We start from the raw sequence: 13,848 nt of genomic DNA, 5'->3' as shown, positions 1-13,848 counted from the left end.
ATTCCAGGTTTTCCCCCTGGATGGAAGTGGGAAAAAAAAGAACACTTTACGTGCTTTAAAACCGCACACAAGCACCCTCACAGTGCCAGCACTGAGCCTGCAATGTCCCTGGCCCATTTGCAACCTTCCAGGCTGCTATTTTACACATTATGAGTGTTTCAGCTCCAAGGGGGCAAAGTCACTCCTTCTACCCAGGGCTACGGAGCTCCAAGTAGGGTAAGATTCCAGGTTTCCCCCCTGGATGGAAGTGGGGAAAAAAAAGAACACTTTACGTGCTTTAAAACCGCACACAAGCACCCTCACAGTGCAAGCACTGGGCCTGCAATGTCCCTGGCCCATTTGCAACCTTCCAGGCTGCTATTTTACACATTATGAGTGTTTCAGCTCCAAGGGGGCAAAGTCACTCCTTCTACCCAGGGCTACGGAGCTCCAAGTAGGGTAAGATTCCAGGTTTCCCCCCTGGATGGAAGTGGGGAAAAAAAAAGAACACTTTACGTGCTTTAAAACCGCACACAAGCACCCTCACAGTGCAAGCACTGGGCCTGCAATGTCCCTGGCCCATTCGCAACCTCCAGGCAGCTGTTTTCGACATTAGGCTCCAAGGGGGCAAAGTCACTCCTTCTACCCAGGGCTGCGGAGCTCCAAGTAGGGTAAGATTCCAGGTTTTCCCCCTGGATGGAAGTGGGAAAAAAAAGAACACTTTACGTGCTTCAAAACTGTACACAATCACCCTCACAGTGTCAGCACTGGGCCTGCAATGTCCCTGGCCCATTTGCAACCTTCCAGGCAGCTATTTTACACATTATGAGTGTTTCAGCTCCAAGGGGGCAAAGTCACTCCTTCTACCCAGGGCTGCGGAGCTCCAAGTAGGGTAAGATTCCAGGTTTTCCCCCTGGATGGAAGTGGAAAAAAAAGAACACTTTACGTGCTTCAAAGAGGTACACAAGCACCCTCACAGTGTCAGCACTGCGCCTGCAATGTCCCTGGCCCATTTGCAACCTCCAGGCAGCTGTTTTCGACATTAGGCTCCAAGGGGGCAAAGTCACTCCTTCTACCCAGGGCTACGGAGCTCCAAGTAGGGTAAGATTCCAGGTTTTCCCCCTGGATGGAAGTGGAGAAAAAAGAACACTTTACGTGCTTCAAAACTGTACACAAGCACCCTCACAGTGTCAGCACTGGGCCTGCAATGTCCCTGGGCCATTTGCAACCTTCCAGGCAGCTATTTTACACATTATGGGTGTTTCAGCTCCAAGGGGGCAAAGTCACTCCTTCTACCCAGGGCTACGGAGCTCCAAGTAGGGTTAGATTCCAGGTTTTCCCCCGGATGGAAGTGGAAAAAAAAGAACACTTTACGTGCTTTAAAACCGCACACAAGCACCCTCACAGTGCCAGCACTGAGCCTGCAATGTCCCTGGCCCATTTGCAACCTTCCAGGCTGCTATTTTACTCATTATGAGTGTTTCAGCTCCAAGGGGGCAAAGTCACTCCTTCTACCCAGGGCTACGGAGCTCCAAGTAGGGTTAGATTCCAGGTTTTCCCCCTGGATGGAAGTGGAAAAAAAAGAACACTTTACGTGCTTCAAAACTGTACACAAGCACCCTCACAGTGTCAGCACTGGGCCTGCAATGTCCCTGGCCCATTTGCAACCTCCAGGCAGCTGTTTTCGACATTAGGCTCCAAGGGGGCAAAGTCACTCCTTCTACCCAGGGCTACGGAGCTCCAAGTAGGGTAAGATTCCAGGTTTTCCCCCTGGATGGAAGTGGGAAAAAAAAGAACACTTTACGTGCTTCAAAACTGTACACAAGACCATCACAGTGTCAGCACTGGGCCTGCAATGTCTCTGGGCCATTTGAAACCTTCCAGGCAGCTATTTTACACATTATGGGTGTTTCAGCTCCAAGGGGGCAAAGTCACTCCTTCTACCCAGGGCTACGGAGCTCCAAGTAGGGTAAGATTCCAGGTTTTCCCCGTGGATGGAAGTGGGAAAAAAAAGAACACTTTACGTGCTTCAAAACTGTACACAAGCACGCTCACAGTGTCAGCACTGGGCCTGCAATGTCCCTGGCCCATTTGTAACCTCCAGGCAGCTGGTTTCGACATTGTGAGTGTTTCAGCTCCAAGGGGGCAAAGTCACTCCTTCTACCCAGGGCTACGGAGCTCCAAGTAGGGTAAGATTCCAGGTTTTCCCCCTGGATGGAAGTGGGGAAAAAAAGAACACTTTACGTGCTTTAAAACCGCACACAAGCACCCTCACAGTGCCAGCACTGGGCCTGCAATGTCCCTGGGCCATTTGCAACCTTCCAGGCAGCTATTTTACACATTATGGGTGTTTCAGCTCCAAGGGGGCAAAGTCACTCCTTCTACCCAGGGCTACGGAGCTCCAAGTAGGGTAAGATTCCAGGTTTTCCCCCTGGATGGAAGTGGAGAAAAAAGAACACTTTACGTGCTTCAAAACTGTACACAAGCACCCTCACAGTGTCAGCACTGGGCCTGCAATGTCCCTGGGTCATTTGCAACCTTCCAGGCAGCTATTTTACACATTATGGGTGTTTCAGCTCCAAGGGGGCAAAGTCACTCCTTCTACCCAGGGCTACGGAGCTCCAAGTAGGGTTAGATTCCAGGTTTTCCCCCTGGATGGAAGTGGAAAAAAAAGAACACTTTACGTGCTTCAAAACTGTACACAAGCACCCTCACAGTGTCATCACTGGGCCTGCAATGTCCCTGGCCCATTTGCAACCTCCAGGCAGCTGTTTTCGACATTAGGCTCCAAGGGGGCAAAGTCACTCCTTCTACCCAGGGCTACGGAGCTCCAAGTAGGGTAAGATTCCAGGTTTTCCCCCTGGATGGAAGTGGGAAAAAAAAAGAACACTTTACGTGCTTTAAAACCGCACACAAGCACCCTCACAGTGCAAGCACTGGGCCTGCAATGTCCCTGGCCCATTTGCAACCTCCAGGCAGCTGTTTTCGACATTAGGCTCCAAGGGGGAAAAGTCACTCCTTCTACCCAGGGCTACGGAGCTCCAAGTAGTGTAAGATTCCAGGTTTTCCCCCTAGATGGAAGTGGAAAAAAAGATCATTTTTCGTGCTTCAAAACTGTACACAAGCACCATCACAGTGTCAGCACTGGGCCTGCAATGTCCCTGGGCCATTTGCAACCTTCCAGGCAGCTATTTTACACATTATGGGTGTTTCAGCTCCAAGGGGGAAAAGTCACTCCTTCTACCCAGGGCTGCGGAGCTCCAAGTTGGGTAAGATTCCAGGTTTTCCCCCTGGATGGAAGTGGAAAAAAAAGAACACTTTACGTGCTTCAAAACTGTACACAAGCACCATCACAGGGTCAGCACTGGGCCTGCAATGTCCCTGGGCCATTTGCAACCTTCCAGGCAGCTATTTTACACATTATGAGTGTTTCAGCTCCAAGGGGGCAAAGTCACTCCTTCTACCCAGGGCTACGGAGCTCCAAGTAGGGTAAGATTCCAGGTTTTCCCCCTGGATGGAAGTGGAGAAAAAAGAACACTTTACGTGCTTCAAAGAGGTACACAAGCACCATCACAGTGTCAGCACTGGGCCTGCAGTGTCCCTGGGCCCATTTGCAACCTTCCAGGCAGCTATTTTACACATTATGAGTGTTTCAGCTCCAAGGGGGCAAAGTCACTCCTTCTACCCAGGGCTACGGAGCTCCAAGTAGGGTAAGATTCCAGGTTTTCCCCCTGGATGGAAGTGGGAAAAAAAAAAGAACACTTTACGTGCTTTAAAACCGAACACAAGCACCCTCACAGTGCAAGCACTGGGCCTGCAATGTCCCTGGCCCATTTGCAACCTCCAGGCAGCTGTTTTCGACATTAGGCTCCAAGGGGGCAAAGTCACTCCTTCTACCCAGGGCTACGGAGCTCCAAGTAGGGTAAGATTCCAGGTTTTCCCCCTGGATGGAAGTGGAAAAAAAAGAACACTTTACGTGCTTTTAAACTGTACACAAGCACCCTCACAGTGTCATCACTGGGCCTGCAATGTCCCTGGGCCATTTGCAACCTTCCAGGCAGCTATTTTACACATTATGAGTGTTTCAGCTCCAAGGGGGCAAAGTCACTCCTTCTACCCAGGGCTGCGGAGCTCCAAGTAGGGTAAGATTCCAGGTTTTACCCCTGGATGGAAGTGGAAAAAAAAGAACACTTTACGTGCTTCAAAACCGTACACAAGCACCCTCACAGTGTCAGCACTGGGCCTGCAATGTCCCTGGGCCATTTGCAACCTTCCAGGCAGCTATTTTACACATTATGGGTGTTTCAGCTCCAAGGGGGCAAAGTCACTCCTTCTACCCAGGGCTACGGAGCTCCAAGTAGGGTAAGATTCCAGGTTTTCCCCCTGGATGGAAGTGGAGAAAAAAGAACACTTTACGTGCTTCAAAACGGTACACAAGCACCCTCACAGCGTCAGCACTGGGCCTGCAATGTCCCTGGCCCATTTGCAACCTCCAGGCAGCTGTTTTCGACATTAGGCTCCAAGGGGGCAAAGTCACTCCTTCTACCCAGGGCTACGGAGCTCCAAGTAGGGTAAGATTCCAGGTTTTCCCCCTGGATGGAAGTGGGAAAAAAAAGAACACTTTACGTGCTTTTAAACTGTACACAAGCACCCTCACAGTGTCATCACTGGGCCTGCAATGTCCCTGGGCCATTTGCAACCTTCCAGGCAGCTATTTTACACATTATGAGTGTTTCAGCTCCAAGGGGGCAAAGTCACTCCTTCTACCCAGGGCTGCGGAGCTCCAAGTAGGGTAAGATTCCAGGTTTTACCCCTGGATGGAAGTGGAAAAAAAAGAACACTTTACGTGCTTCAAAACCGTACACAAGCACCCTCACAGTGTCAGCACTGGGCCTGCAATGTCCCTGGGCCATTTGCAACCTTCCAGGCAGCTATTTTACACATTATGGGTGTTTCAGCTCCAAGGGGGCAAAGTCACTCCTTCTACCCAGGGCTACGGAGCTCCAAGTAGGGTAAGATTCCAGGTTTTCCCCCTGGATGGAAGTGGAAAAAAAAAGAACATGTTACGTGCTTCAAAACTGTACACTAGCACCCTCACAGTGCCAGCACTGAGCCTGCAATGTCCCTTGCCCATTTGCAACCTTCCAGGCTGCTATTTTACACATTATGAGTGTTTCAGCTCCAAGGGGGCAAAGTCACTCCTTCTACCCAGGGCTACGGAGCTCCAAGTAGGGTAAGATTCCAGGTTTTCCCCCTGGATGGAAGTGGAGAAAAAAGAACACTTTACGTGCTTCAAAACGGTACACAAGCACCCTCACAGCGTCAGCACTGGGCCTGCAATGTCCCTGGCCCATTTGCAACCTCCAGGCAGCTGTTTTCGACATTAGGCTCCAAGGGGGCAAAGTCACTCCTTCTACCCAGGGCTACGGAGCTCCAAGTAGGGTAAGATTCCAGGTTTTCCCCCTGGATGGAAGTGGAAAAAAAAAAACACTTTACGTGCTTTTAAACTGTACACAAGCACCCTCACAGTGTCATCACTGGGCCTGCAATGTCCCTGGGCCATTTGCAACCTTCCAGGCAGCTATTTTACACATTATGAGTGTTTCAGCTCCAAGGGGGCAAAGTCACTCCTTCTACCCAGGGCTGCGGAGCTCCAAGTAGGGTAAGATTCCAGGTTTTACCCCTGGATGGAAGTGGAAAAAAAAGAACACTTTACGTGCTTCAAAACCGTACACAAGCACCCTCACAGTGTCAGCACTGGGCTTGCAATGTCCCTGGCCCATTTGCAACCTTCCAGGCAGCTATTTTACACATTATGAGTGTTTCAGCTCCAAGGGGGCAAAGTCACTCCTTCTACCCAGGGCTACGGAGCTCCAAGTAGGGTTAGATTCCAGGTTTTCCCCCTTGATGGAAGTGGAAAAAAAAGAACATGTTACGTGCTTCAAAACTGAACACAAGCACCCTCACAGTGTCAGCACTGGGCCTGCAATGTCCCTGGTTCATTTGTAACCATCCAGGCAGCTAATTTACACATTATGAGTGTTTCAGCTCCAAGGGGGCAAAGTCACTCCTTCTACCCAGGGCTGCGGAGCTCCAAGTAGGGTAAGATTCCAGGTTTTCCCCCTGGATGGAAGTGGAAAAAAAAGAACACTTTACGTGCTTCAAAACTGTACACAAGCACCATCACAGTGTCAGCACTGGGCCTGCAATGTCCCTGGGCCATTTGCAACCTTCCAGGCAGCTATTTTACACATTATGAGTGTTTCAGCTCCAAGGGGCAAAGTCACTCCTTCTACACAGGGCTGCGGAGCTCCAAGTAGGGTAAGATTCCAGGTTTTCCCCCGGATGGAAGTGGAAAAAAAAGAACTCTTTACGTGCTTTAAAACCGCACACAAGCACCCTCACAGTGCCAGCACTGAGCCTGCAATGTCCCTGGCCCATTTGCAACCTTCCAGGCTGCTATTTTACTCATTATGAGTGTTTCAGTTCCAAGGGGGCAAAGTCACTCCTTCTACCCAGGGCTGCGGAGCTCCTAGTAGGGTAAGATTCCAGGTTTTCCCCCTGGATGGAAGTGGAAAAAAAAAGAACACTTTACGTGCTTCAAAGAGGTACACAAGCACCCTCACAGTGTCAGCACTGGGCCTGCAATGTCCCTGGGCCCATTTGTAACCTCCAGGCAGCTATTTTACACATTATGAGTGTTTCAGCTCCAAGGGGGCAAAGTCACTCCTTCTACACAGGGCTACGGAGCTCCAAGTAGGGTAAGATTCCAGGTTTTCCCCCTGGATGGAAGTGGAAAAAAAAGAACACTTTACGTGCTTCAAAACTGTACACAAGCACCATCACAGTGTCAGCACTGGGCCTGCAATGTCCCTGGGCCATTTGCAACCTTCCAGGCTGCTATTTTACTCATTATGAGTGTTTCAGCTCCAAGGGGGCAAAGTCACTCCTTCTACCCAGGGCTGCGGAGCTCCAAGTAGGGTAAGATTCCAGGTTTTCCCCCTGGATGGAAGTGGGAAAAAAAGAACACTTTACGTGCTTTAAAACCGCACACAAGCACCCTCACAGTGTCAGCACTGGGCCTGCAATGTCCCTGGCCCATTTGCAACCTTCCAGGCAGCTGTTTTACACATTATGAGTGTTTCAGCTCCAAGGGGGCAAAGTCACTTCTTCTACCCAGGGCTACGGAGCTCCAAGTAGGGTAAGATTCCAGGTTTTCCCCCTGGATGGAAGTGGGAAAAAAAAGAACACTTTACGTGCTTTAAAACCGCACACAAGCACCCTCACAGAGTCAGCACTGGGCCTGCAATGTCCCTGGCCCATTTGCAACCTTCCAGGCAGCTGTTTTACACATTATGAGTGTTTCAGCTCCAAGGGGGCACAGTCACTTCTTCTACCCAGGGCTACGGAGCTCCAAGTAGGGTAAGATTCCAGGTTTTCCCCTTGGATGGAAGTGGAAAAAAAAAAAAGAACACTTTACGTGCTTCAAAATGGAACACAAGCACCCTCACAGTGTCAGCACTGGGCCTGCAATGTCCCTGTCCCATTTGCAACCTTCCAGGCAGCTATTTTACACATTATGAGTGTTTCAGCTTCAACGGGGCAAAGTCACTCCTTCTACCCAGGGCTGCGGAGCTCCAAGTAGGGTAAGATTCCAGGTTTTCCCCCTGGATGGAAGTGGAGAAAAAAGAACACTTTACGTGCTTCAAAACCGTACACAAGCACCCTCACAGTGTCAGCACTGGGCCTGCAATGTCCCTGTCCCATTTGCAACCTTCCAGGCAGCTATTTTACACATTATGAGTGTTTCAGCTTCAAGGGGGCAAAGTCACTCCTTCTACCCAGGGCTGCGGAGCTCCAAGTAGGGTAAGATTCCAGGTTTCCCCCCCTGGATGGAAGTGGGAAAAAAAGAACACTTTAAGGCCCGTATTTATACTTTTTTTAGCGCCGCTTTTTGACGGCTAACGGCGCAAAGCTACAAAATACAATGGTATTTTGCAAGTTTGCGCCGTTTTTGCGTCAAAAAACGACGCAAATGCGGCGCTAAAAAAAGTATAAATACGGGCCTAAGTGCTTTAAAACCGCACACAAGCACCCTCACAGTGTCAGCACTGGGCCTGCAATGTCCCTGGCCCATTTGCAAGCTCCAGGCAGCTGTTTTCGACATTAGGCTCCAAGGGGGCAAAGTCACTCCTTCTACCCAGGGCTGCGGAGCTCCAAGTAGGGTAAGATTCCAGGTTTTCCCCCTGGATGGAAGTGGGAAAAAAAAAGAACACTTTACGTGATTTAAAACCGCACACAAGCACCCTCACAGTGCAAGCACTGGGCCTGCAATGTCCCTGGCCCATTTGCGACCTCCAGGCAGCTGTTTTCGACATTAGGCTCCAAGGGGGCAAAGTCACTCCTTCTACCCAGGGCTGCGGAGCTCCAAGTAGGGTAAGATTCCAGGTTTTCCCCCTGGATGGAAGTGGGAAAAAAAAGAACACTTTACGTGCTTCAAAACTGTACACAATCACCCTCACAGTGTCAGCACTGGGCCTGCAATGTCCCTGGCCCATTTGCAACCTTCCAGGCAGCTATTTTACACATTATGAGTGTTTCAGCTCCAAGGGGGCAAAGTCACTCCTTCTACCCAGGGCTGCGGAGCTCCAAGTAGGGTAAGATTCCAGGTTTTCCCCCTGGATGGAAGTGGAAAAAAAAGAACACTTTACGTGCTTCAAAGAGGTACACAAGCACCCTCACAGTGTCAGCACTGCGCCTGCAATGTCCCTGGCCCATTTGCAACCTCCAGGCAGCTGTTTTCGACATTAGGCTCCAAGGGGGCAAAGTCACTCCTTCTACCCAGGGCTACGGAGCTCCAAGTAGGGTAAGATTCCAGGTTTTCCCCCTGGATGGAAGTGGAGAAAAAAGAACACTTTACGTGCTTCAAAACTGTACACAAGCACCCTCACAGTGTCAGCACTGGGCCTGCAATGTCCCTGGGCCATTTGCAACCTTCCAGGCAGCTATTTTACACATTATGGGTGTTTCAGCTCCAAGGGGGCAAAGTCACTCCTTCTACCCAGGGCTACGGAGCTCCAAGTAGGGTTAGATTCCAGGTTTTCCCCCGGATGGAAGTGGAAAAAAAAGAACACTTTACGTGCTTTAAAACCGCACACAAGCACCCTCACAGTGCCAGCACTGAGCCTGCAATGTCCCTGGCCCATTTGCAACCTTCCAGGCTGCTATTTTACTCATTATGAGTGTTTCAGCTCCAAGGGGGCAAAGTCACTCCTTCTACCCAGGGCTACGGAGCTCCAAGTAGGGTTAGATTCCAGGTTTTCCCCCTGGATGGAAGTGGAAAAAAAAGAACACTTTACGTGCTTCAAAACTGTACACAAGCACCCTCACAGTGTCAGCACTGGGCCTGCAATGTCCCTGGCCCATTTGCAACCTCCAGGCAGCTGTTTTCGACATTAGGCTCCAAGGGGGCAAAGTCACTCCTTCTACCCAGGGCTACGGAGCTCCAAGTAGGGTAAGATTCCAGGTTTTCCCCCTGGATGGAAGTGGGAAAAAAAAGAACACTTTACGTGCTTTAAAACCGCACACAAGCACCCTCACAGTGCAAGCACTGGGCCTGCAATGTCCCTGGCCCATTTGCAAGCTCCAGGCAGCTGTTTGCGACATTAGGCTCCAAGGGGGCAAAGTCACTCCTTCTACCCAGGGCTACGGAGCTCCAAGTAGGGTAAGATTCCAGGTTTTCCCCCTGGATGGAAGTGGAGAAAAAAGAACACTTTACGTGCTTCAAAACTGTACACAAGCACCCTCACAGTGTCAGCACTGGGCCTGCAATGTCCCTGGCCCATTTGCAACCTCCAGGCAGCTGTTTTCGACATTAGGCTCCAAGGGGGCAAAGTCACTCCTTCTACCCTGGGCTACGGAGCTCCAAGTAGGGTAAGATTCAAGGTTTTCCCCCTGGATGGAAGTGGGGAAAAAAAAAGAACATTTTACGTGCTTCAAAACCGTACACAAGCACCCTCACAGTGTCAGCACTGGGCCTGCAATGTCCCTGGCCCATTTGCAACCTCCAGGCAGCTGTTTTCGATATTAGACTCCAAGGGGGCAAAGTCACTCCTTCTACCCAGGGCTGCGGAGCTCCAAGTAGGGTACGATTCCAGGTTTTCCCCCTTGATGGAAGTGGAAAAAAAAGAACATGTTACGTGCTTCAAAACTGAACACAAGCACCCTCACAGTGTCAGCACTGGGCCTGCAATGTCCCTGGTTCATTTGTAACCATCCAGGCAGCTAATTTACACATTATGAGTGTTTCAGCTCCAAGGGGGCAAAGTCACTCCTTCTACCCAGGGCTGCGGAGCTCCAAGTAGGGTAAGATTCCAGGTTTTCCCCCTGGATGGAAGTGGAAAAAAAAGAACACTTTACGTGCTTCAAAACGGTACACAAGCACCCTCACAGCGTCAGCACTGGGCCTGCAATGTCCCTGGCCCATTTGCAACCTCCAGGCAGCTGTTTTCGACATTAGGCTCCAAGGGGGCAAAGTCACTCCTTCTACCCAGGGCTACGGAGCTCCAAGTAGGGTAAGATTCCAGGTTTTCCCCCTGGATGGAAGTGGAAAAAAAAGAACACTTTACGTGCTTTTTAAACTGTACACAAGCACCCTCACAGTGCCAGCAGTGAGCCTGCAATGTCCCTGGCCCATTTGCAACCTTCCAGGCTGCTATTTTACACATTATGAGTGTTTCAGCTCCAAAGGGGGCAAAGTCACTCCTTCTACCCAGGGCTGCGGAGCTCCAAGTAGGGTAAGATTCCAGGTTTTCCCCCTGGATGGAAGTGGGAAAAAAAAGAACACTTTACGTGCTTCAAAACCGTACACAAGCACCCTCACAGTCGTCAGCACTGGGCCTGCAATGTCCCTGGGCCATTTGCAACCTTCCAGGCAGCTATTTTACGCATTACGAGTGTTTCAGCTCCAAGGGGGCAAAGTCACTCCTTCTACCCAGGGCTACGGAGCTCCAAGTAGGGTAAGATTCCAGGTTTCCCCCCTGGATGGAAGTGGGAAAAAAAGAACACTTTACGTGCTTCAAAACGGTACACAAGCACCCTCACAGCGTCAGCACTGGGCCTGCAATGTCCCTGGCCCATTTGCAACCTCCAGGCAGCTGTTTTCGACATAAGGCTCCAAGGGGGCAAAGTCACTCCTTCTACCCAGGGCTACGGAGCTCCAAGTAGGGTAAGATTCCAGGTTTTCCCCCCTGGATGGAAGTGGGAAAAAAAGAACACTTTACGTGCTTTAAAACCGCACACAAGCACCCTCACAGTGCCAGCACTGAGCCTGCAATGTCCCTGGCCCATTTGCAACCTTCCAGGCTGCTATTTTACACATTATGAGTGTTTCAGCTCCAAGGGGGCAAAGTCACTCCTTCTACCCAGGGCTACGGAGCTCCAAGTAGGGTAAGATTCCAGGTTTTCCCCCTGGATGGAAGTGGAGAAAAAAGAACACTTTACGTGCTTCAAAACCGTACACAAGCACCCTCACAGTGTCAGCACTGGGCCTGCAATGTCCCTGGGCCATTTGCAACCTTCCAGGCAGGTATTTTACACATTATGGGTGTTTCAGCTCCAAGGGGGCAAAGTCACTCCTTCTACCCAGGGCTACGGAGCTCCAAGTAGGGTAAGATTCCAGGTTTTCCCCCTGGATGGAAGTGGAGAAAAAAGAACACTTTACGTGCTTCAAAACGGTACACAAGCACCCTCACAGTGTCAGCACTGGGCCTGCAATATCCCTGGCTCATTTGCAACCTTCCAGGCAGCTATTTTACAGATTATGAGTGTTTCAGCTTCAAGGGGGCAAAGTCACTCCTTCTACCCAGGGCTACGGAGCTCCAAGTAGGGTAAGATTCCAGGTTTTACCCCTGGATGGAAGGGGAAAAAAAAGAACACTTTACGTGCTTCAAAACGGTACACAGGCACCCTCACAGTGTCAGCACTGGGCCTGCAATGTCCCTGGCCCATTTGCAACCTTCCAGGCTGCTATTTTACACCTTATGAGTGTTTCAGCTCCAAGGGGGCAAAGTCACTCCTTCTACCCAGGGCTACGGAGCTCCAAGTAGGGTAAGATTCCAGGTTTTCCCCCTGGATGGAAGTGGACAAAAAAGAACACTTTACGTGCTTTTAAACTGTACACAAGCACCCTCACAGTGCCAGCAGTGAGCCTGCAATGTCCCTGGCCCATATGCAACCTTCCAGGCTGCTATTTTACACATTATGGGTGTTTCAGCTCCAAGGGGGCAAAGTCACTCCTTCTACCCAGGGCTACGGAGCTCCAAGTAGGGTAAGATTCCAGGTTTTCCCCCTGGATGGAAGTGGGAAAAAAAAGAACACTTTACGTGCTTTAAAACCGCACACAAGCACCCTCACAGTGCAAGCACTGGGCCTGCAATGTCCCTGGCCCATTTGCAACCTCCAGGCAGCTGTTTTCGACATTAGGCTCCAAGGGGGCAAAGTCAGTCCTTCTACCCAGGGCTACGGAGCTCCAAGTAGGGTAAGATTCCAGGTTTTCCCCCTGGATGGAAGTGGAAAAAAAAGAACACTTTACGTGCTTCAAAGAGGTACACAAGCACCCTCACAGTGTCAGCGCTGGGCCTACAATGTCCCTGGCCCTTTTTTAACCTCGTTTAACACATTATGAGTGTTTCAGCTCCACGGGGGTAAAGTCACTCCTTCTACCCAGGGCTACGGAGCTCCAAGTCGTGTAAGATTCCAGGTTTTCCCCCTGGATGGAAGTGGAGAAAAAAGAACACTTTACGTGCTTCAAAACGGTACACAAGCACCCTCACAGCGTCAGCACTGGGCCTGCAATGTCCCTGGGCCATTTGCTACCTTCCAGGCAGCTATTTTACACATTATGGGTGTTTCAGCTTCAAGGGGGCAAAGTCACTCCTTCTACCCAGGGCTACGGAGCTCCAAGTAGGGTAAGATTCCAGGTTTTCCCCCTGGATGGAAGTGGGGAAAAAAAGAACACTTTACGTGCTTTAAAACCGCACACAAGCACCCTCACAGTGCCAGCAGTGAGCCTGCAATGTCCCTGGCCCATTTGCAACCTTCCAGGCTGCTATTTTACACATTATGAGTGTTTCAGCTTCAAGGGGGCAAAGTCACTCCTTCTACCCAGGGCTACGGAGCTCCAAGTAGGGTAAGATTCCAGGTTTCCCCCCTGGATGGAAGTGGAGAAAAAAGAACACTTTACGTGCTTCAAAACTGTACACAAGCACCCTCACAGTGTCAGCACTGGGCCTGCAATGTCCCTGGGCCATTTGCTACCTTCCAGGCAGCTATTTTACACATTATGGGTGTTTCAGCTCCAAGGGGGCAAAGTCACTCCTTCTACCCAGGGCTACGGAGCTCCAAGTAGGGTAAGATTCCAGGTTTTCCCCCTGGATGGAAGTGGAGAAAAAAGAACACTTTACGTGCTTCAAAACGGTACACAAGCACCCTCACAGCGTCAGCACTGGGCCTGCAATGTCCCTGGCCCATTTGCAACCTTCCAGGCAGCTATTTTACACATTATGGGTATTTCAGCTCCAAGGGGGCAAAGTCACTCCTTCTACCCAGGGCTACGGAGCTCCAAGTAGGGTAAGATTCCAGGTTTTCCCCCTGGATGGAAGTGGAGAAAAAAGAACACTTTACGTGGTTCAAAACGGTACACAAGCACCCTCACAGCTTCAGCACTGGGCCTGCAATGTCCCTGGCCCATTTGCAACCTCCAGGCAGCTGTTTTCGACATTAGGCTCCAAGGGGGCAAAGTCACTCCTTCTACCCAGGGCTACGGAGCTCCAAGTAGGGTAAGATTCCAGGTTTTCCCCCTGGATGGAA

The sequence above is a fragment of the Pleurodeles waltl genome, unplaced genomic scaffold, assembly GCF_031143425.1.
Source record: "Pleurodeles waltl isolate 20211129_DDA unplaced genomic scaffold, aPleWal1.hap1.20221129 scaffold_511, whole genome shotgun sequence".
Lineage (NCBI taxonomy): Eukaryota > Metazoa > Chordata > Amphibia > Caudata > Salamandridae > Pleurodeles > Pleurodeles waltl.
This window is presented reverse-complemented; position numbering follows the sequence as displayed.